The following is a 21,895-nucleotide window of genomic DNA, read 5'->3' as shown; positions in this document are numbered from 1 at the left end:
CAACAATTTACATAATCAGAAATCAATAACTAATGTTTCGTGAATTTTAGATATTGAATTTAAAAAGTCTTATAAAGTTGCTAGCTCTAAATATTACTTAATTTTATTCAAATTTTGGAATTAAATCAGTAATAGCATATGGAATAAGGATATGGAAAAATATAAAGCTTAAAAATGCAACCCTTGTGGAGGATTGCATTTTTAAACTTTATATTTTTGGACCGCTCTAATCCAGGCATTGTAAATACTTTATTGAAATTATTACTAATATATATCAAGTTTTATTTAAAATAAAAATTTGCTTGATATGACTTTTAGACTTAAAAAACTAATATTTATTTAAGTGTTTAACTTTTGTTATGAAAAAAACGTGTATGTTACTTTAAATTCGAACAACAAAAGTTATACTAGAAATATTAACGAGTATTTTTTTTGTTGTTTAAAACTATTTTTTTACATCCAGCCAACACAGCCATAATACAAATTACCTATGATGGATATAGCATCCATACATAGGATTTATATGATCTTCTGGTTCTAAAAGCTAGCTCAGATATGTAACAGAATCAAACTTAAATTAAATTACAGAAACAAATTTAAATTTAAACAACAAAAGTTATACTAGAGATATTAAAGAATATTGGTGGTTACTTTTTCTGTTGCTTAAAACTAATTTCATGCTCTGAGACACTTTTTGTTTTAATAACTTTTACAGAATGGAAACTTGAAATTTGATTCAAAAAATATAATGGGCCTTATTCAAAATTACACGTCTTTGAGAACGATTCTAAAAATACTGGAACTCTTAAAGGTGTGCATGAATGAAATTTGCACACCTTAAAGAGTTCTCTTTAAGAACGCTTGTGTTAAAAAAAAATTTGTTTGTTTACAAAAAAAAAAGATAAACAGAAACAATACTCAATGCAGCTATTATAAGAATTGACTCTTGAAAATTTGTATGATACTGTGGCTAACCCTAATGTAAAGCATATAAGATGTTTTCCTATTGGTTAATGACTACACAATAAGGTGTTTCATTTTTTATTAATTTTTGAAATTGAACTCACGAATCGATTTATAAATTGACTATTTATATGTAAATAAGTTTGAGCATTAAAAAAAAAAGTTATAATTTTTAGGTTCCCTGCCAGTTTGATTTTGGGACAAAAATGTTGGGTGTTTTAAACGCCTGGCAGGGACCTCAAAGTTTATCCTAATTTTTTATTCTTTTAAATATTAGATGTTGGATTGAACATTAATCACATAAAAGGAGCATGATGAAAAAATTAAGAAATTAGTCTACAGAATCTTCTGAAATTTATGAAAAATCCAAATTTTTCTTTACAAAAACCTATTTTATAACTCGTTGACGTATAAAAAATGTTTTTGCTTTTCTAATAAACTATTTTCAGACGCTGAAAAAACAATAACCTGGAAAGTTTTTATAATAGTGTCAAATGAGGTTTATACAGGTCTTTAAAACATTTTCTTTTATCCTTGGAGGTAAACTGACCTTTACGCTAACCTTAATAGCCTAACAATAATAATTTATTTTAGTTCTTTTTAAGATAAAAAGTCTTAATGAACTTACTGCAACATGGTTAAAAGTGGTATTGTTGTCATTAGTTTTGTTGCCTCAAAATTAGCAAGAATATGGTAGCTCTTCAACTTTAAACGATTCTCGTGGTATTGTTGCATAGTTGTTTTTGTAAGAAAGCAAAAAAAAAAAGATGTTTAAGTATATTAAATAAAAAAATTTTATTTACATTTCAATATTTCATCATTAAATAAACGTTTACAAAACATTATTAAAAACTATATTTATAAACTCATTTAAAAACTATATTATTTATTTCGCAATTGCTTCATATGCTGATTGCAAATCTTCCTTAGTCTTTGCCTTGTGAAGGTTTTCTCTCCTTTGGTGAATAGCAAGTAGTAACCCCTGACAATTGTCTTCATTGTGAATATTGTTTACAAATGTTGTTAACCACTGAAAAGTTAGAGACAAATTGGGAAAAAATCTCAAACTGGTCAACATACTCCCTTAGTGGTGCCAGTCTGTTTAACCAAGAATTATCATTCAGTTTAGTGAGGTTTAGCAAATTAAATATGAACCGAAAATTTTCTCCTATTAATTATGCAATACTAGGTAGTTTTTCTAGCTTAAAGTTAAGAGCCTTTTAACAAATTCTATTTCTAGGAATACCAAAAAAATTCAGGAACTGGTTTTGAGAAGAGCATTTTCACAACATCTTCTCTCTCTGCAACAGAAATTTCTTGATCTAAAAAAGCAAGTGGAACCAAGATTTCATCAAGGTACCATAAATGTGATTCAATCGAAACCATTGTGGCATCAATTTCATTTAAAATTGTTTCAGAATTCTGAACATATTGTTCTCTGTATTCTCTATATTTTGTCTTTTGCCAATAGTCTTTTATATTTTGGTAAGACACAGTGTAAGGTAAAGAAGTTTTTAAAAACCAGACGGAATAAAAGATTGAGATAAACTCGACGTAGACTGCACTTCTTTCTTTTGATTATCTGTCAATTCATAAGAAAGTTGCAAACTCAATATCTGAATCTTGAGATAATAAATAACTTTGGACATACAATGTGCATGTGACACGCACCCTGGACATAAGTACATAAGAGTCAGTTTAAATAGCTCTTTGTAACCTCCTGTTTAGAGCCATCTTGCAAAACTTTACAGCATCGAGTCTATGGATTTCTAAGAAAGTGTTAGCAATATATTGGGTCATTCCAGTTTAATTGGAACCGTTTGAACATTAAGTTTTCTGGAGTTTTAGCTTTCTGGAGATTTACTTTTTCCACTGCACTGTTTTGCACAGAAGTGTTTTAGATGTAATTCATAAACATACCTCCTCCAAGCCAGCTCTAGTACAATTGAACTTTGTTTATAACTAAATCTGATATTTGTACCAGAAAGTCTACCTGTATTTGTAGCAATTGTATCAAAACATAAACCTTTCTTCGCATATTCCATATTCATCCAGTTCTTTAACTAAAGCATCATATTGAGCTTGTCCAGTACCACGATCAATAGCTGGAATGCCAAGAAGCTTCATTTTACCATCAATATTTACTGAGAATGCAATTCGATCTCTTTTTGATTTTTACTTTCGGGGATATCTTCAATGATTTTTCTATTAAAATATGCTATTATGGGGAAAATAGCTTTACCGGTAGCAATTTTAACATTTTTCTTATATGGTTTAGCATTTACCCAATGAGATTTCTTTTTACCTTGCCAAATAGTTGAATGAGACAATGAAAAATCAGCCACATTTCCACATGAACTTACAATTAAATTTGTACATGTATTAGATCTCTTGATGAAATATTTTTTGATACTAATATCATGGCAATATCTTTAACAAAATCCTTCCCTAATTCTTGTTTTCGATTACTTGGGCTGGGTTGCGCTAAATCAAAAGAAATATCTGATTCTGTACTAATATTACTTATGTCTGAGAAAAGCTCTAGCTCTGTAGTTAATTCGTCTACTTGGGGTAATTGCTTAATATTACCATTTTCTAACTACTTCGTTTCTTTGTTTAAAGTCTTATATCTCATGTTTTGCTCCCCAAAGTCATAAGGCGACTGGACTTTTGGTCTTTTAAAAATTTGATAAAGCATAATATAAGTTTATCAAGGCTAATTTTTTTTAAGATTTCCTTAATATTATCTTTACCAATCACAAAACCTGCTACCCCTTCTTTTTGAATTCTTCCTTAGATTTCTCTGCTACTTCCGAGTCCTTACTCTTACTTTTCTTTAATGCCTGCCAACTATCGATTAAACAAGCGATATTCTCCCTGCAAAAATTAAGACAATACATTAAATGTATTAAAAATATTTAATGACATATTTATAACAATTCATCATGTTACATATTTGTTTTACTGTTCGATAATAAGAAATTTTATTTAACCAATAACTAATCAGACCATCTTATATTTATTATATTATTTGGCTATAAACCCATACGTAAAATAAAACAACTAAAAAAAAAATTAATTAGAGTGGTATTAAAAATAAACCTTAATTATCTACTACCTTAAGAAGCTCAAAGGATTATAAAAATTTATATTTACTATTTTATTGTAAATAGAAATTATAAAACTTACCTTATAGATTTATCCGTTAATAATCCAGGTTACTCCATGGATCAAATTAGTTTTTTTTTAGATTTTAGAAGATTCTGTAGACTAATTTTTTAATTTTTTCAACATGCTCCTTTTATGTGATTAATTTTCAATCCAACACCTAATATTTAAAAGAATATAAAATATTATAGGATAAATTTTAAGATCCCTGCCAGGTGTTTAAAGCATCAACATTTTTGGCCCAAAATCGAAATGGCAGAAACCCTGAAAAATTTTTTTAAAAGTTATTTTCATATAAATGGTCAATTTAAAAATCGAATTGTAAGTTCAATTTCAAAAATTGATAAAATACGAAACACCCTACCACACAATCATCTGTGCAACACATGATTGTTGCATATTTTGCATACTGTATGTTTGCATTTTCATGTAAGTATTTATTATAATTAAGAGTGGTTGTATTTTTTTGGCCTAAATAAAAACAAGCAGCGACTATTTCTTAATAAACAATATATACAGCAATATAACTTTAATAAATGATGTTTGGAAAAATAATTTTTGCTTTCACAAGTAACAAATAATAAAGTTTAAATAAATTAAAGTAATTAAATTAACATTTCTTTTTATTTTTAAAGTCTTTTTGTTGAAGTTTATTTTCCTTCTTTTCTATTAACTTACATCATTCTGTTTAAATTAGAACGCCAGTTTTCGTTTTTTATAAAGAATAAATGAAAGTTTTGAAGTCATAACTGCTGTTAATTAGCAAACATTTTTACAAAATTAAATTATAAAAATTTCTTATGTTAAAAGTTTATTTATCAAACACTTTTAATTAAGTAATAAACTTTTTTTATTTAATTTTGTTAAAACGCTTGTTGAAAACACCTTCTTTAAATAATAGAATAAAATTTTAATATACAAATATAGTTTTATTATAAGCTCTATTATAGTAAACATTCCATTGTTATATTATTAAAAATAATTAAAATATAATGATACATTTTTATTTTAAAGAATAACCTCAAAAAAACTTTCTTTGAAAGCTGTTTTATCTTTCAATTATTGTTCATTAAAAATTTAATTACAAAAAAACTTTTTTTTCTCTCTTTAAAAAAGAGTGAGTGCGCAATAAAAATACAAAGATGTTTAAAACGCTAGTTTAAATGTTTTTTAAAAAACTTTTTTTAAAAAAGTCCTTCAAGTCGCATTTTTCATTCAATCAAAGGTTAATTACATAAAACGGACGCAAATAAAAATACCAAAACATTTTAAACACTACTATATAAATGTGTCAATAGTTTATTCACAATTCTCATTCATTTAAAGTTTAATTATATATAAAAGGTGGCGCATATAAAAATACCAATCATTTTAAATGCTACTTTATAAATGCAACAATAGTTTTCTTATAATAAATATTGTATTGTAACCGCTGAAATTGAAAAAAGATAAATAATCTTTTTTATAACTTTATATTCATCAAATATGAAAATATAATTTTATTCATAGTGAAAACACACACTTTAAAAAACTCATTTGAGACATATTTAGAACATAAATAAAACCTTGTTTTTTCAATAACGGAAGACTCAAAATAATGGCGGGCGACCAAGATTAACTAAATTATTACTCTCAGTCGCCCACCGGACGGCCGACCAAAATCCTAGTGTACACCACTAATATATATATATATATATATATATATATATATAGAGAGAGAGAGAGAGAGAGAGAGAGAGAGAGAGAGAGAGAGAGAGAGAGAAAGAGAGAGAGGGAACATAAACTGAAAAAAGAAAATAAATCTTAAAGAATAAGGAAAAAAATAAAAAAGAAACTTGGAATATAAAGCTATAAAAATAAAAACTAATTTTTTAGTTTTATTTTAAATTGCTATTTACTTGATAGACTTTATCTTATATTATGCATTATCAAAGTTTCAAATTTAAAAATATCAAAACATGCAAAGAGCATGACCAAGTTTTCAAAACAAAACATTATATATGTGGTCAGGCAAGATGTGTATGCGCCTCCTGCAAAAACCATATATAAAAAATATAATACTATTACAAAACTTACTAGAAAAATGATTTGCCAGGTCAATCCTTCCGATTCTAATAAGTACCTTAACAAAAGCATCATAGTTATCAATCCCTAGAAGTGTACGACGTTCTAAAGTTTGAATTAATTCAATAGGAGTTTTAATTCTTTCAAGATGACCATAGCCAATTTGTTGTGAATAATAAAACTTAATTGCTTCAACATCTTTATCCAATAGATCATTTGCAATCTTTAGGAAAATACCTTTATGTTTCTTATTATCCATTTCTTTAAAATAATAATCTAAAATTTTATTCAACATTTTAAATATTTTCACATTTCATAATATAAGAATATTAATAATAACATAATAACAACTAATTAGTTAACTAATTATATAATATAATTATTAACATAAAAACAAAACTGTTTCATAGTATAAATAATATATTGTATACTAATATAATATCACTTTACTAATATAAAATATATATTTACTAATATCAGGGATGAACCCAGACCTATTTTAGTAATGCTGGAGCAGTATGGGCACCCAAACCAAAATTTATTTCTATTTTTTAATTTTTCTTTTCTTTTGCTTTTTTATGACAAATAGAATAAAAATTTGCAGTTTCAAATGCAGTATGGATGGATGGAGCGTATATAAATATTTTTCTGTTTTTTATAGCTACCACATTTTTTCTTCAGGACAATAAAATGAATTAAAAAGAAATTGCTTTTTAATGTAATTACGTAAATGTCTTTCAGTTACTAACTGATCGTTAGTTTAAAAAAAATGAATGTCGTTACGAATGTCGTTTACTTTGAAAACTTAATGCAAATTTTATAAGAACGGAATGCATAAAAAATTTGCTTTTTCCAAAGATGGAGCGATTTTAAAATATACATTCAGAGTAAAGTTAACTTTTATTTTTTGGCAATTTAGAGTAAACTGCTGTTGATAATAAATGAACAAAAGTAAAAAATTCTGTCCTAATAACCATCATGCAAATTTTTGAATGAATGAACTTTGGATCTTTAGCATGCTATTTTTGTTTAAATGAGGAAAACGAAAAAACGAAACGTATACTTTTTCAGAAAGTTTTGTTTCTTTTCAATATTCTTTTTGACATTTAAAATAATAAAAATAACGATTATAATAACTTAACAAAAGTTTTATTAAGATCTGTTTAAAATAACCCATAGTAAATATAATTTATTTATTAATCGTAATTTTTTAAATTATACTTAACGAATAAAAATATATATACTTTTAAATATAATAGGGAAAGGTTGTATAAGATGAGCAGGTTCCTAAGTAGGTATAACCTCATTTTGGGTAGGCTAATGATTTTTTCGCAAACTTTTTTAGTTAAGAATATTCATACAAATTTGACGGTGTTATTTATTTTAACTTCTTGATGGTATAGTTAATATTTTTTGATTGTTTTACCGTTAAAAGAATTTACGACCCTCGTTATAATTTTTATTATTCAATATATTGTAATTACATCAGAACGAAATATGATCAAAAATTTAATACATCCTCAATATTTTATGATTATCTACTGCTAATTCCATAGGTTATATGAGATAATACATAAGCTGTAGTCATGCTATTTAAATTATGATAGTACTTGGTGAAGTTGCTTAAGATGATACGTTTTTAGACACTCAAGAGGAGATGTGGCTTTTTATTAAGAAAAGCGCATTTTTCTAAAGTTAATCTACATGGAGCTTTATTTTTGTATATCAAAAAAAAGTATTGCTAACATTTTTAGAGATAGGAAAGATTTATTATTGTTTTTTTTTTTTATGGTTGAAATAATTATTTTTTACTTAAGTATAGTCATTAAAGATACAATTTTATTGAATTTTTTTTTGGTTATTTTTAGTTTTTTTGAGATCCATTATAAGCTCATCTTAGGAAACTGGTTTCCTAAGATGAGATAATTGGGTGTGTTGAAAATAACGCAATTTTTGGTATAAAGACTTATTTATTTTCCATCAATTCATTGATATTCTTTGAGAGGAAAGATTAAATTATCATTATTTTTAATTAATATATATCTTTTTGTAATCTTTTGGGAGCAAAAAACATTACACCGAAAACATGCTTAACTTATGCAAACTTCCCATATACTTTTTAATAAAAAAATATATGACATTTTTTAACTTACGTTTACTGTAATTATCTCTTCTTTAATTATCTTTAATTTAGAAGGTGCCTCAAAATCACTTTCAAAATTATTAACCTTCAGAAAAAGTTAAATGAACAGATTTGCTAATATTTAAATCAAAATTTTAAAATTAAATTTATAGTAAATACGCTTATTAAATGTTTATGTTTTTTATTCGATTAGTTTATTAGATGTTTATTTATTTGAATATGTTTATTTATTAAATGTTTATTTATTATATGTTTTTTATTTAAATACATAAAACTATTTTGTTAATTTTACAAATATTATGCAATTTAATATATGTAAATATATTATTCAATGTAAATATGGAATAAAAATGACAAAAATGATGATTGAAAAAAAGATTATTAAAAATGATTGTCACCGCACCGGTTTAACTATGGGAGAAGGAGGAGGGGGGGGGACTCAAAAACATTCCCTCCCCCAACGTTGTCAGAAAAAAAGCAGTATCCCAAAATAAACTCTGGGTTCTTCACTGAATATATATATACACACACATATATATATAAACAACCCTCGGAATGTAAATTATGTTAGTGTATTCTACAAACAGAGTGCTCAATGTTCTAAAATTTAGAGTAATAATAAATTAGTAAAAACATTTATCTAATTTTTTTAATTTCTTCTACATTTTGTTTCACCATGAGTAGGTTCATCAGGAAGAATTCTTCCTCATGAACCTACTGATGGTGAAACACAGTGTAGAAGAAATCAAAAAAATTAGATAAGTGTTTTTACTAATTTATATATATATGTATATATATATATATATATATATATACATATATATATAAATATATATATATATATATATATATATATATATATATATATATATATATATATATATATATATATATATATATATATATATATATGGGGTTATCTATATATTTTTGGCCAACCCGCCCCCCCCGTCTTACATATAATTTCATCTGTTGTACCCCCTCCCCCTCCCAAATGTAACATTAAAAATATGCGTTAACACCATTGATTTTTTTCTGGTTAAATTATACATTTATATAGTAGTAGATCTTAGCAAGTTATATTATAGAACAGTTGATAGCTTATCAAATAATAAACCAACTAATCAAAATTTTATTCTATATCTATAATATAAATTCAATCAATCATCATCTTCCACGAGTTGTTGAAGTGATCTTCGATAATAATAACGATAGTATTTGAAATAATGACAAATGACTTTATGTGTTAGCTTTGAAGCACATTTTATAACCTGCTAGGGAGCGAATAAGGATTGTTAAATTTATATACAAATTGTTGATATTTGTAAACAATTAGATTTACAGTCAAATGGTAGTGCAATAATAAAACATTGGTTCTTTTTTAAACAGATACATTTTGGTCTCAACACCCCCTCCCCATTGTCAATTCTTGCCAAACTTTTTAATACCTCCACTATGTTTACTGACATCATTTATGGATGGCTCCTATATATATATACAGCTATTCACGAAAGTTTAAACGATTACAGAACTTTAAGATCTAATCTTTGGTTTTTCTTGAATAAAAATCTAGCGGAAATAGATATCAAAATAATTTTCTTTTCCAATTTAATAAATAGCTTATTTGTTAATAGAATAAAAAAAAGTAGGTTTCGACTGTTTACTCAGAAATTTCATTAAAAGGTAGGTGATAGAAATTAAGAGGTATCAAAAAAATTTAAACGATTTTATTTAGGATCAATTATTTGCTAATTAATTGATAAATCTGGTGCAGAAATTCTTTTTATTTTCAAATAAAGTTAAAATAAGTAGTTTACAATCAAAAAATTCATCACAACATCATCAAGCAGCTTTTAATTCATTAAAAATCAACTTGAAATATTGTAAATTTCAAATTAATTTCAATTGCGTGTAAATGGGTCAAAAATCAGTTTCTAGTGAGATCAAGTGGCAAGTTATTGGTATGACGAGGACAAAAAAATCACACAAACGTTCAAATAGGAAATTATTTCTGAGTATTGCGTTCGAAAAACCATTAAAACCTGAGAACTTACCAAGGACGCCTCTGACATGCGCGTACTGGGAGACCATCCAAACTCAGCAACCGTGACAAAAGTTGTATATTCATAATGAGCAGAGAAAACCCCAGACTCAGCTACAAAAAGCTAGCACAAATATTCAACCAGTCAAAAATAATCCAAAAGTTAGCAGAGAGCTTGTGAGACGAACATTGTTGGACAAAGGTATTGGAACGTACATAGCTGCTAGAAAACCTATTTTTTCAATCACGGATAAACGTAAACGAGTGTGGTCCAAAGAAAGGCTGGACTGGTTTGTAGAACAGTGGGCAAAAGTTATTAGGAGTGATGAAGCTAATTTTCAAGTTGTAAACCGCAAGGGAAGAATCTTGTCAAAAGATTTGCAACCCACGAATTCTTCCCACAAGGGAAGAATGTCAAAAGATTTGCAACTGAGAAATATTTAGACAGGTTTTTGCAACATCGTCGACAAGGTGGTGGAGGTATGGTTGGCATCTGGGGATGTTTTTCTCACAAAGGTATAAGCTTCTGTGAGCTGTATGAAGGCCGAATTAATCAATACACCTACAAGAACACATTGGAAACGTGTTTAGTTTCATCAATCAGACACTTGTATGGCAGAAGCAAGCAATTTATCTTTCAACAAGACAGGGATTCAGCTCACACAGCTCACTCAATCAAAGAATATTAAAAAAAAAAAAGTTTAATGTGATGCCCTAGATCACCAGATCTCAACTCAATTGAAAATATTTGGTCTTGAATCGACAACCAACTGACATACTATGAAATTCAATCAACTCAGCATTTGAAGCAACTTTTGAATGAGTACTGGCTGAAGGTAACTTGCGTGATGTGCATAAAACTAGTTGAACCAATGCATAAACGATTTTATCTTTAATATAAAAACAAAGGAGGACACTTTAAATATTAATATTGCTTTTTTTTATATTTTGTTCGAATGTTGCAATTTGTTTAAACTTTTGTGTTTCTTATTTTTCCTATATGATTTTTTGTAATTGTTTTTTTCTAATTAAATATCAAAATTTTTATAATATGTTCATATTCATTTTAAAGCTAAATACTATTTCTTTAAAAAATAAAAAAAATTTGATATCATTTTACAGTTTTTTTTTATTAAACAAAAACCAAACATACTTGATAAAAATTATGCAATCGTTTAAACTTTTGTGTATGTATATATATATATATATATATATATACATATATATATATATATATATATATATATATATATATATATATATATATATATATATATATATATATATATATATATATATATATATATATATATATATATATATATATATACTCTTGCATGGTCATCTTTAAGTTTTTATTTTACAAAAATCTTTCTTTTTATAACTATTTGATAGACTGCCTCCCCAAACCAAACCCCCAGTCAATGTAGCAGCACTCTGTTGCGAGTCATGCAATAAGATAGTCGATGTAGCAACACTCCGCGCATGTTTTACAGTTAAAAAATAAAAACATTTAGAATGTTTTTATTTCCAAAAAACTAAATAAAAACATTCAAAATGTTTTTAAAAACATTTAGAATGTTTTTAAAAACATTCTTGTCTTTTAGTTTGTGGTTTTGTGGTTTAAATTACTTCCTGCTATTTAATTAATGTGTTTTGACATCTGTCAAACTAATGTTACTAATGGTTCAAAAAAAAACGAGCGTTCATGGTTTTTAAAATATGGAAACTTGGAAGACTAGATATTTTCACAGAAATTTTAATTCCCGATCACTTCATTTGCCCCTTTATTAGGTTTTTATCTTTTTGTGCAACTATTATATTAAACATCCAAATCACTCCGGCATCAGATGTTGATGTCAACTCACAATTAAACTCCTCTACAGTTTGTAATTCAGACATGCTTTCCATCCTAGTCTTACAAAAGTATTCTCCAGAACTCTCTTAAATTCTTGCTAAACAATTAATAAGTGCTAAATATGTGGTTCCAATTTTAAATAACTATGGAAAACACTCTTATCTCCTTAAATATAATAAGATTAGTCATTTTTTTTAACATCTTAGCTTCAAACAAGGCTGCAAGCAACCACTATTGGAGTTGAAAGACGCTGGAAGAGAAAAGATGATGTTTATAGAGTAAGATTTGTTTAATTTCAAATTAAACAAATCAGGAAAACAACATCAAAGGGAGTGCATTCCAAAGAACTAATGTTTGAGGAAAAAACTAGACTAACAAGAATTTTCAGAGCGCTTAGGAGCGTTAGCTCATTAGAGCAGAGCCCTTTATTGTATTTATAGATAAGAGAAAGAGAAGCAACATTAAAGCAATGTGATAATAATTGGAGGTTTGCTGCAAGAGCAGGTCCAATTATTTTTACAATGCATTTTTGCACCTTGTCTAAAAGAGAATGGGCATCATTGGAAGATCCAACCTGGATATGGCAACAGTATTCCATACAAGAATGGATATGAGATTTATAGAGATATAGATTAGAATCCGGAATAAGAATGCAGCAAGCATGATAAAGAGATATAACCTAAGCAGATGCTAGTTTTGCAAACAATTTGATGTGTTTCCAAGAAATACAAAGGAGAGTAGATAACTCATCAAGTACAAGACCTACATTATTGCAATAAGAATTAGTTGAAATTTTTTTTATATCAGTTAAAGTTCACCAGTCACTGAGAATCCCATGCTGTAGCATAAGTGAGATCCTTCTCACGCTTAAATCCCACTCTTTAGTGATCAGAGAGTGTTTGCTTCTTATCAAGACAAGAATAAATGGTAGTATTATCAGCAAACAATCCCACCTTAGATGTGAGAATTCCTGGAAGATTATTAATCTAAATTAAAGAGTGTAAAGCCAAGAATAGAACCTTAAGGAATCCCTGAAATTACAAGATATGAAGAGGAGTATTGTCCATTGAGGACAACTTTTATACTATAATTGGTAAGAAAGAATTTATTAATTTCGCCTATATCTGGTGCAACATACACTTGTTGCAACTTTCTAAAACAATACCACTTAAAGAACCTCTTTAATTTCTGCACATCACAATAATTAGTACCATTGAAATCATTTATTGTAAAAACCAGTGATGAAACTCAATCTTTACTAGATACCTGTTTACCTGAGGTAATGAGTTTAAAAAAGTATTGAAATTACTATTGTAAGAAACCATCAGCAATATCATTAAATAAACTCATTAATTATCTGATTTAAATTGTTAAACTTTGAGCGCTAGTATATTAGTATTTTACATAAGAAAACATTATCTAACATCATCCTCAAAAATAATTGTGAAAAATATTTACTATATCACATAAACCCCTTTTTATGAATAAATTAAAAAAAGACGCGAAGGATAAATTTAGCTTATTAAGTGATTAAAATATTTTCAAAATGATAAAAAATGATTTGAAAAACTTACTTTCTTAAAAAGTTTTAAAATTAAATCTATCTTTGAAAAAATCAATTGCATTTATTATTAAATATTTTTAAAAGATTATGCTATTTAAATATATAAAGATATCTAACAAAGATCTCTAAAAAAAAAAAAAAAAAGAAATTGTAAGTAGACTAATTAAAGTTTTGCTTTTTTAAATTAAAATTCCCTTCATTTCTACTTCAGTCATTTTACTCTATAATCTATTTTCTTTGGTAAAAACTTTAATTACGTTGTTAATTAATAATTTTTACTTTTAGTTTTTCATGTTTCAAGTGCAAGAATTTTTTTTTGATAAAACAAAAAAGATAAATGTTTTCTAAAAAACATTTTTTTGTTTGTTTGTTTATGCGACACAATGCAGGCCTTGTTACGAGATTTCGCTACGTAGCGAAAACGCGTAACGCATTTCTAAGTAACTCAACTCAGCAAATATATTTTGCATCATTAGAAGTTATATATCCTCACTAGCGTCTTTTCAAGTACCGCATTATAATTAAAGTTACTTTATTAACGAGTTAAAAATCATACAAATAGTTTGTTTTTTTCTCACGGTAACAAAAGTTACAAATAAAATCTAAGTTCTTATTTAAAAAATCATTTTTTTCAAAAATGAACTAAATTTTATGTTGAAAAAAATATTATTTTCATGAAACGTAAAATAATGTTTGTTTATTTTCTTATGATTTTACAATTGGTTTTTGGTTATTTTATTAACTGTTAATAAATTTTTTCTTATTTAATTTGTGAACTATTTTTAATAATGTTTTTAAACAATAAAGAGTTTTTTTTTGTTATTTATCAGTTACCGATAACATATTCGTGATCATAATTTATTTTCATAAATTAAACGAACGTCATTAAAACTTCACGTTATTGAATTAACAATAAACAAAATATCTTATTAATAAAATATTTACATCAAAATAAATCGTGCATATTTTTAACTATTATGACTAAAAATAATTTTTATATTTAAAAGGAATTTATATATTTAATTCCTTAAGATAAAACTTAAAACACTTTATTTTTTTTAACTAATTTTTAACAACAACAAAAAAAATTATGAAACAAACTGTTTCTTTAACAAAAAATTTATTAGTTTACAATTGCGGTTAAATGCTTTTACTTACGACTTTATTTCTTCTGAATAAACGCCACGTTAACGACAATCACAAGATAATTTAAATATTCTAAAAGTTTTTGCGTAGTGCAAAATTGCTGAACGCGTAGGCAAATCGCTTTATCGCAGGCAAAATGCGAGCTGCGTAACGCTTCTTAACAAGGCCTGCAATGGTTGCAAAAGGTGACTAACGGAGCTGTCCAATCACGTAGACCTGGCAGATGTGAAAATAGAAGTAGATTGTAGATGATGTCATTGGGTGAGAATCATAAATGAATGTAAAGACTATTTTGTAGGAGGAATAAAATTTTAGGACTCAGGGATAGGGTGAACAATAACTCACACTCTCAAACTATAATTGGCTAAAATTATCGCACCCAACAAAAGCAATAAAATAAGTAGATAACAAAATTGAATAAAAAGTTGATAAAAAATGTAAGTACAGGCAATATAAAAAGAAAAAACAGGCTAATAAATGTGCTACTATTTATGTTCTAAACTCTAGTTAATAAATTGAAAACTGATAACCACCTATGTGAGATAAAAGTATATAAATGTCATTAATGTAACAAATTCAAAATATAAAGCTCACAAAGCGCTATAATACGTGGGTATAAGAGGTAAAAAAATGTTGGTGCCATGATAATTAATCAGAATTAAGTATTGGATAATGGTGATCCCCCTTCTCAGGAATGCACTGCGATCACCAATGATGTTTCAGAGAGCCTGAGACATGCACTAACACCACTCGTCAGGGGCATGTCCTTGCAACAGATCCCTCCGCCTGCACTCTACGTCATGCTAGTCAATATTGCAATATAATAGGACTACACTAGAAAAGCCAAAAATCCCAATCCTTATCCCAGTTTTTAAAAAAAAGTTAGCCAGAGATAAAAAAATACAGACATATAATCAGTAGGCAGAGAATAGTGAGAAAATAAAAGGTTGAGACAACAAATGCGCTTTTTTACTAACAGCTTATAACCACTGAAAAATGTAACATAAAAAAATATAATCGTTGACAAAACGACCAAAAGAACGCTAGTGAACACTGTATAGTGCAAACCACAACAAACTAACTTAGCGACATCAGATCAAGAAAACTAGATAGAAACAAAAAACCTAATTGCCATATGTCTAAACCTATCTAGTAGTATAGTTCAGTACATTCCAACCAAGAATACATTTGTTGTTTATGCGACACTAAGATTGCAAAAAGTGACCAATGGAGCCGTCCAGTTACGTATTCCTGGGAGATTTGAGAATAAAAACAGATTGTAGATGGTGTCATTGAATAAAAAATAAAAAATCATTAGAAAATATAAAATGTGTGGCAAGATTTATGTGAAGTAGAAAAACGAAGAATAGACAATAAGGGGGCATGGGGAGAAACAACTAATGCTCTAGTCACTCTGTGTGTAGAACATATGTAACAAAGAACAAATATTTGATACACTGATTTTAGAGACAGTTGATGTCTTCAGGTGTGATGGTGTAGTGCATTAGTATGTACCATTTGGTCGTCTCGTATGGTCTCGTTATGTTTTCGTTCACTTTCAAATCGGGTGAATAGAAAGCTAAAGACACTCACTCCTTGTGCTTATGGGCTAGCACATCAGAGCCAGACGTAAGACCTACAGAATGGATTTCAATTGATCGAATGCACACATTAGCCACAGTAGGCCACAAGCCATCGCTCTTAGCCAAAAGAGCTACTGCCCTATGCTTGTGTGGAATGATGTGCTATGGAGTGAGATTTTAGATATGAGCACATAGTCAGCGAGCGCTGATCCGATGTGCATTGTGGAGCTTCCGAATGAACGTGTGCGTGAGTGTCAGCGTAGTCATTAGGTTATTGAGCGCCATAACCACATCCAGCGAGATAGCCTAATGTCCGTTTTGTCGTTGTGGTGAACATTGGAAATAGTCTGGGCTCACCAGCCACAAAGAATAAATTTGTTTGATTATGCAACACAAAGATCGCAAAAAGTGACCAACGAAGCCGTCTAGTTATGTAGACCTGGGAGATGTGAAAATAGAAGTAGATTGTAGATGATGTCATTAAGTGAGAATCATAAATGAATGTAAAGACTATTTGGTAGGAGGAATAAATATTTAGGACTCAGGGATAGGGTAAACAACAACTCACGCTCTAGTCATCCTAAACTAATAAAACAATGATCTATGAGTAAACAAGTCAATATAGATCCGCTGGTTTATTAACGACAACCATGGCTAAAATTATTGCACCATACAAAAACAATAAAATAAAATAAGCAAATAACACAATATTAAGTAAAATGATAAAAAATGATAGTAGGGGCAATATAAAAAGAAAAAATAGGCTAATAAATGTGCTATTATATATGGTCCAAACTCTAGATAATAAATTGAAAACTGATAATCACCTGTGTGAGATAAAAAGTATATAAATGTTGTTAATGTAACAAATTCAAAATATAAAGCTCACAAAGCGCTATAATACGTGGGTGTAAGAGGTAAAAAAATGTTGGTGCCATGATAAACAATCAGAATTAAGTAGTGGATAATGGTGATCCCCCTCCTCAGGAATGCACTGCAATAACCAATGATGTTTCGGAGAGCCCGAGACCTGCACTAATGCCATAGGGGCGTGTCCTTGCAAAAGAACTCATCGCCTGCACTCTAATTTAGAAGTCCAGCGATAACAATGGATATAAAATACTTTATTTTAAGTAAAAAAAATTGAATGCCAATCATGCTGTTAATCTGTTTTGAAAATCAAAGTTGCATATTTTTATTGTAACTTAGGAAGAATAAAATCCATAGTTTATGAGCTCCTCCTACCACTACCCAAAACTAAATTTTGGGGTTTATATAAGTTTTACTTTTCCTAGATAAATTGCCTTAACTATTGCTATGGAGTCCTTACTCTAAAGCTATGCTATGAGTTGATCCTATGAAACAGGTTGTATTGGATTAAATGTTACCTGTAGCAGGGTGACCTGACCTGATCATAATTGATTTTATGATACAACCTCAAACAAAATTTAAAAGTGTGTTTTAATTATTTATCAAACTGATACTTAGATATATACTAAAATTCAAAGTAATTTCTAAAAAGGGTGACCTGACCTGACTGATTGCAATAAAATGATAATCTATAACTTACAAAGCAAAAACATATCCTTTACTTTGCAAATATGTTACAAATATCACAAGTAGAAAAAAAAAGAAAAAATAGATAATTGAGGTAGTGGTAGTGTAGTTGTAGAGCGCTCGCTTCATAAGTGAGAGGTTACGAGTTCGATCCCTACCACATCCCTAGTAGTACCGCGCTCAACTTGTATCTCCACACAGTGGCCTTGTTCGTCAAGGTTCATGTTTCGGAATTATAAAGTTGAGAGAAGGTTATAACCACAATTAAATAGTCTCCTCATTTGTAGTGACGTTTTCAGCCTTGGGGAGGTGAATTAACATTTTAAAGTTGATTTTTCCATGTTAACCTAATACTTAAAACTCCAAGTTCCCTGTTTGTGAACAGCATAAAGATCAAATTATTCCTGTTACCCCAAATAAGCAGATTAATGACTGTTAGACATCACAATCATTTATCATTATTGGAGTGTGTCGATTTTAGACTTTTTTTTGAATAAATGTTTTAATAAAAATTGAGATATAAGTAAAAGTTGCAAAATTTTATGGAGAATTTAAATCCGATAATTTTTCAAATCAAAAAAAAATTTACTTAGCCTTTTAAAAAAATATAAAACGGTTTTTGTTTTCTTTTAAACGGAATAAAAGCAGACTTTTAAGCCACAATACAAAGTTACATTAAGTTTATAAAAAATTTATTTAACTTAATATGTATAAAATGTTTTGAAAATTTTTTGTATTAAATGGGTAAAATAACTTTTAATTTCTAATAAAGGTTTACTCAAACATATTTTTTTTTTTATCTTAATGGTGGTCAGTAAATTATTTTTTCATTGCCGCAATAAGTAAACAACTACGAATTGTATATTGTTAAGTATAATTTTTAGAACTTTTAATCGATTGCTATCATTCTTATAATATTAAATTTTTTTTTTTTATTACTAAACATTAAAAAATTCTTTTTAAATATTTTATAACTTGGAGGAATAATGGCACCCAAAACCAGAATAAGTACTAGTACAAAAATTAGTGTTGCATTTGATACCGGAAAACAGTTTCTAGTTTCAGAATTACCAACCAACAGAAACGTTATTAAATATGGAATTTTATTAAGAGAGGCTGCTAAGACATAAAAAAAAGAAATTATCCTGTAAAAGATATGGCCAAAGATATACTTCCAGCTTTATTACACCAGTGGTCGAGTGCAAGTTTGGAATTTACATCACCTAAATTAATAACTGACAAAACAATTAATGATAAAATAGTGACGTTATGGAACAACGCTTCGGCAATAGCATAGTAAAGTTTCGAGAGCGCAAGAAAAAGTTATCTCTGATCTAATTAAGAATTTTGACAAAATAGCAAAAAGTGGAGAAGTGAAATGCATATTTTTTGATGTGAGAATTAATCAAACCATGCAATTGATTGAACTTGATGACTCAAATCCAAAATTACCAGTAATTGTGAAAGAAGAGCATTACTCTGTTTATATGGAACCTGAAGGAAAACTTTTATTTCACTTTACTCCTGAGAAAGCAACAAATAGTATCAAACATGCAGAGATTAGAGCAAATAAAATTGTTGAATGGTTGACTGAGAGAGGTATTGACAAGTCTTTACTGGCTGTTGGTGGAGACTCAAATTGGGAGGTTGGGAGGCTGGAGTCGTCAAAAATATATAAAATTAGGAAAAAAACTTGTTTGACTATGTCAACTCCATACAAATGAGTTGCCACTGAGGCATCTTATAACCAATCTAGATGGTCAAACAAAATCCAACAATAAATGGTCTGGTGTTATTGGGTCCATGCTTAATCTGGCTACAGATCTAGATATAAATCCAGTATTTGAAACTATTAAAATTGGTAATCCACCTGTTTCCCTCGATGATAAAATAATAAATGAATTGTCTTCAGATCAATTTTATGGTTATAAAGTTGTTTGTGCCATAAGAAGTGGTACTTTACTACCAAAATTTCATTTATTAGAAATTGGGCCTTTTCACATTCAAGATGGTTAACTACTGTTAACAGAATGTGTAAAAAATGGATCTCTAAACATGGAATTCAAGGTAAAGATTTTGAAAATATAAGGTCTATCACCGAGTGCATTGTGGATGTTTATTTTTCTTGTTGGTTTAAGATCAAAGTTGAACATTCTTGGATTAAAGGTCCTAAACATGTACTTTACCAGCTGCAGTAACTCAAATTTCAAAAAGAAGATGTTATTAAAATAGTATCACCCTCTATTCAAAGATCGGCTTGGCTTTGTTTCAGTGAGTGTATACTACTAACATTGTTGTGTTCTAATACTGAAGAGGATAGAAGTTTAGCTATTAATAAGATAAAAGATATCAGAGGTACTGGAAATTAAGATAAGACCTACAAAAAGGTGATTCTTCTCCTAGACCAAGAAAAACTTCTGTTCTGAACTTTAATGCTGAAAAATTAGTAGACCTGATATCATTAGAGTCACTGGTTTATGAACCAGTCTTAACTACCTCTCTAAGAACTTCTGAAATTAATGTGTTTTTAAAGATTCCTATGCAGGTGCTGAATTGACCATGGCATGGACAATCTGTTGAACGTTGTGTAAAGCAAGTTACTAAAGCTTCAAGTAGAGTGTACACTCATGAAAAGAGAGAAGGATTTGTTCGAACTCAAGAGGCGAGTTGAAAGTTAATGACTAAAACTAATAGTAAACAAGACCTTGAAAGCTTGACGCAAATGTTTTTGTAATAAATTTATAATATTTATTGAAACAATTCAATTTTTTTTTAATATCTCGCTGCATTTCTAAATCAATGCCAATAAAATTACATTGCGATGTTAAGCCAAACCGTATTTAAAATACATTGAAAAATATTTATATATTTATAAATTAATCTTAATCTAATTTCAGTTTTAAATTAATATGCATATTAAATTCAAAGTCTAATTTTGATATAAAAATAATTCTTTTAAATTTTATTCAATTTCTTAAAGAAAATATATTCATATCTAAAAATTAGTTTTAATCAACATTTATATCCCAACTGATATTTATCAAATAAAGTAAAAAAAGGCTTATTAATGTTTAAGCAAAATCCGGATTTTTTTGAGACACCAGGTCAAAATTTTATTAAATTATAAAAAGTCAAATCACTTAACCAAAAAATTTTTTAATTCAATTTTTAAAACCATATTTAGATTCTCCATCAAATTCTGCAACTTTTACTAACTCCCTAATTTTTTTCTTAAAAAAATCCAAAGTTGACACAAAGTTGACACACCCTAATCATTATTAACTATGATAAGTTAAATCATTTTTACTTCTGTTGCTATAAAAATTGTTAATATTCACTAAAACTCTTCTGCTGCCTAAAGTCTGAACATTTCAATCACAACCTTCCAAAAGAAATCTCCAGAACTCTCTCCATTACTCAATAAAAGATTTAATAAGTTAAAAATTTTGAATTTATATTTTATATGTTATATGTTAATATATAACTAAATTAATATTCCACCTTAAACAGTTAATATTGCTGGTTTCAATATAAAAAAGCTCTGAGGATCTTTTTGACCCATCTAAGTATCACCCAATCAGTTTACTTACTGTTTAAAGTTAATGAATCTTGAATTAAGAAGCTTTGAAGTCAAAGACTTTTAATAAAAACTGACATGTTTCTCTTCTCCATAAGCTTGTTTCATATGATATATCTAGAATAAATCACTTAGATGAAAATGTAACTTTATTTCATACGAAGTTTATAATGTATTTATAGCTGAAGTAGGAGAAAAAGCTGAAGTATAGTTACAAACTTTTAAATAATA

At 28.0% G+C, this 21,895-nt stretch overlaps 1 protein-coding gene across 3 annotated transcripts in view; it reads right to left on the bottom strand.

Moving 5' to 3' along the window:
- Positions 1-21,895, bottom strand: part of LOC136076749 (NACHT, LRR and PYD domains-containing protein 13-like) — a 57,023-nt gene that overhangs the window by 23,798 nt on the left and 11,330 nt on the right. For 2 of the 3 annotated variants that reach the window (XM_065790161.1, XM_065790163.1), the window contains exon 1: positions 6,208-6,475. The exons of the other annotated variant lie outside the window; for it this stretch is intronic. The gene's annotated coding sequence lies outside the window, so the exon portion shown is untranslated. Of the gene's footprint in view, positions 1-6,207; positions 6,476-21,895 lie in introns of those variants that run through there. 3 annotated transcript variants of the gene reach the window in all.

The sequence above is a fragment of the Hydra vulgaris genome, chromosome 02 (genome assembly GCF_038396675.1).
Source record: "Hydra vulgaris chromosome 02, alternate assembly HydraT2T_AEP".
NCBI lineage: Eukaryota > Metazoa > Cnidaria > Hydrozoa > Anthoathecata > Hydridae > Hydra > Hydra vulgaris.
This window is presented reverse-complemented; position numbering and strand designations above follow the sequence as displayed.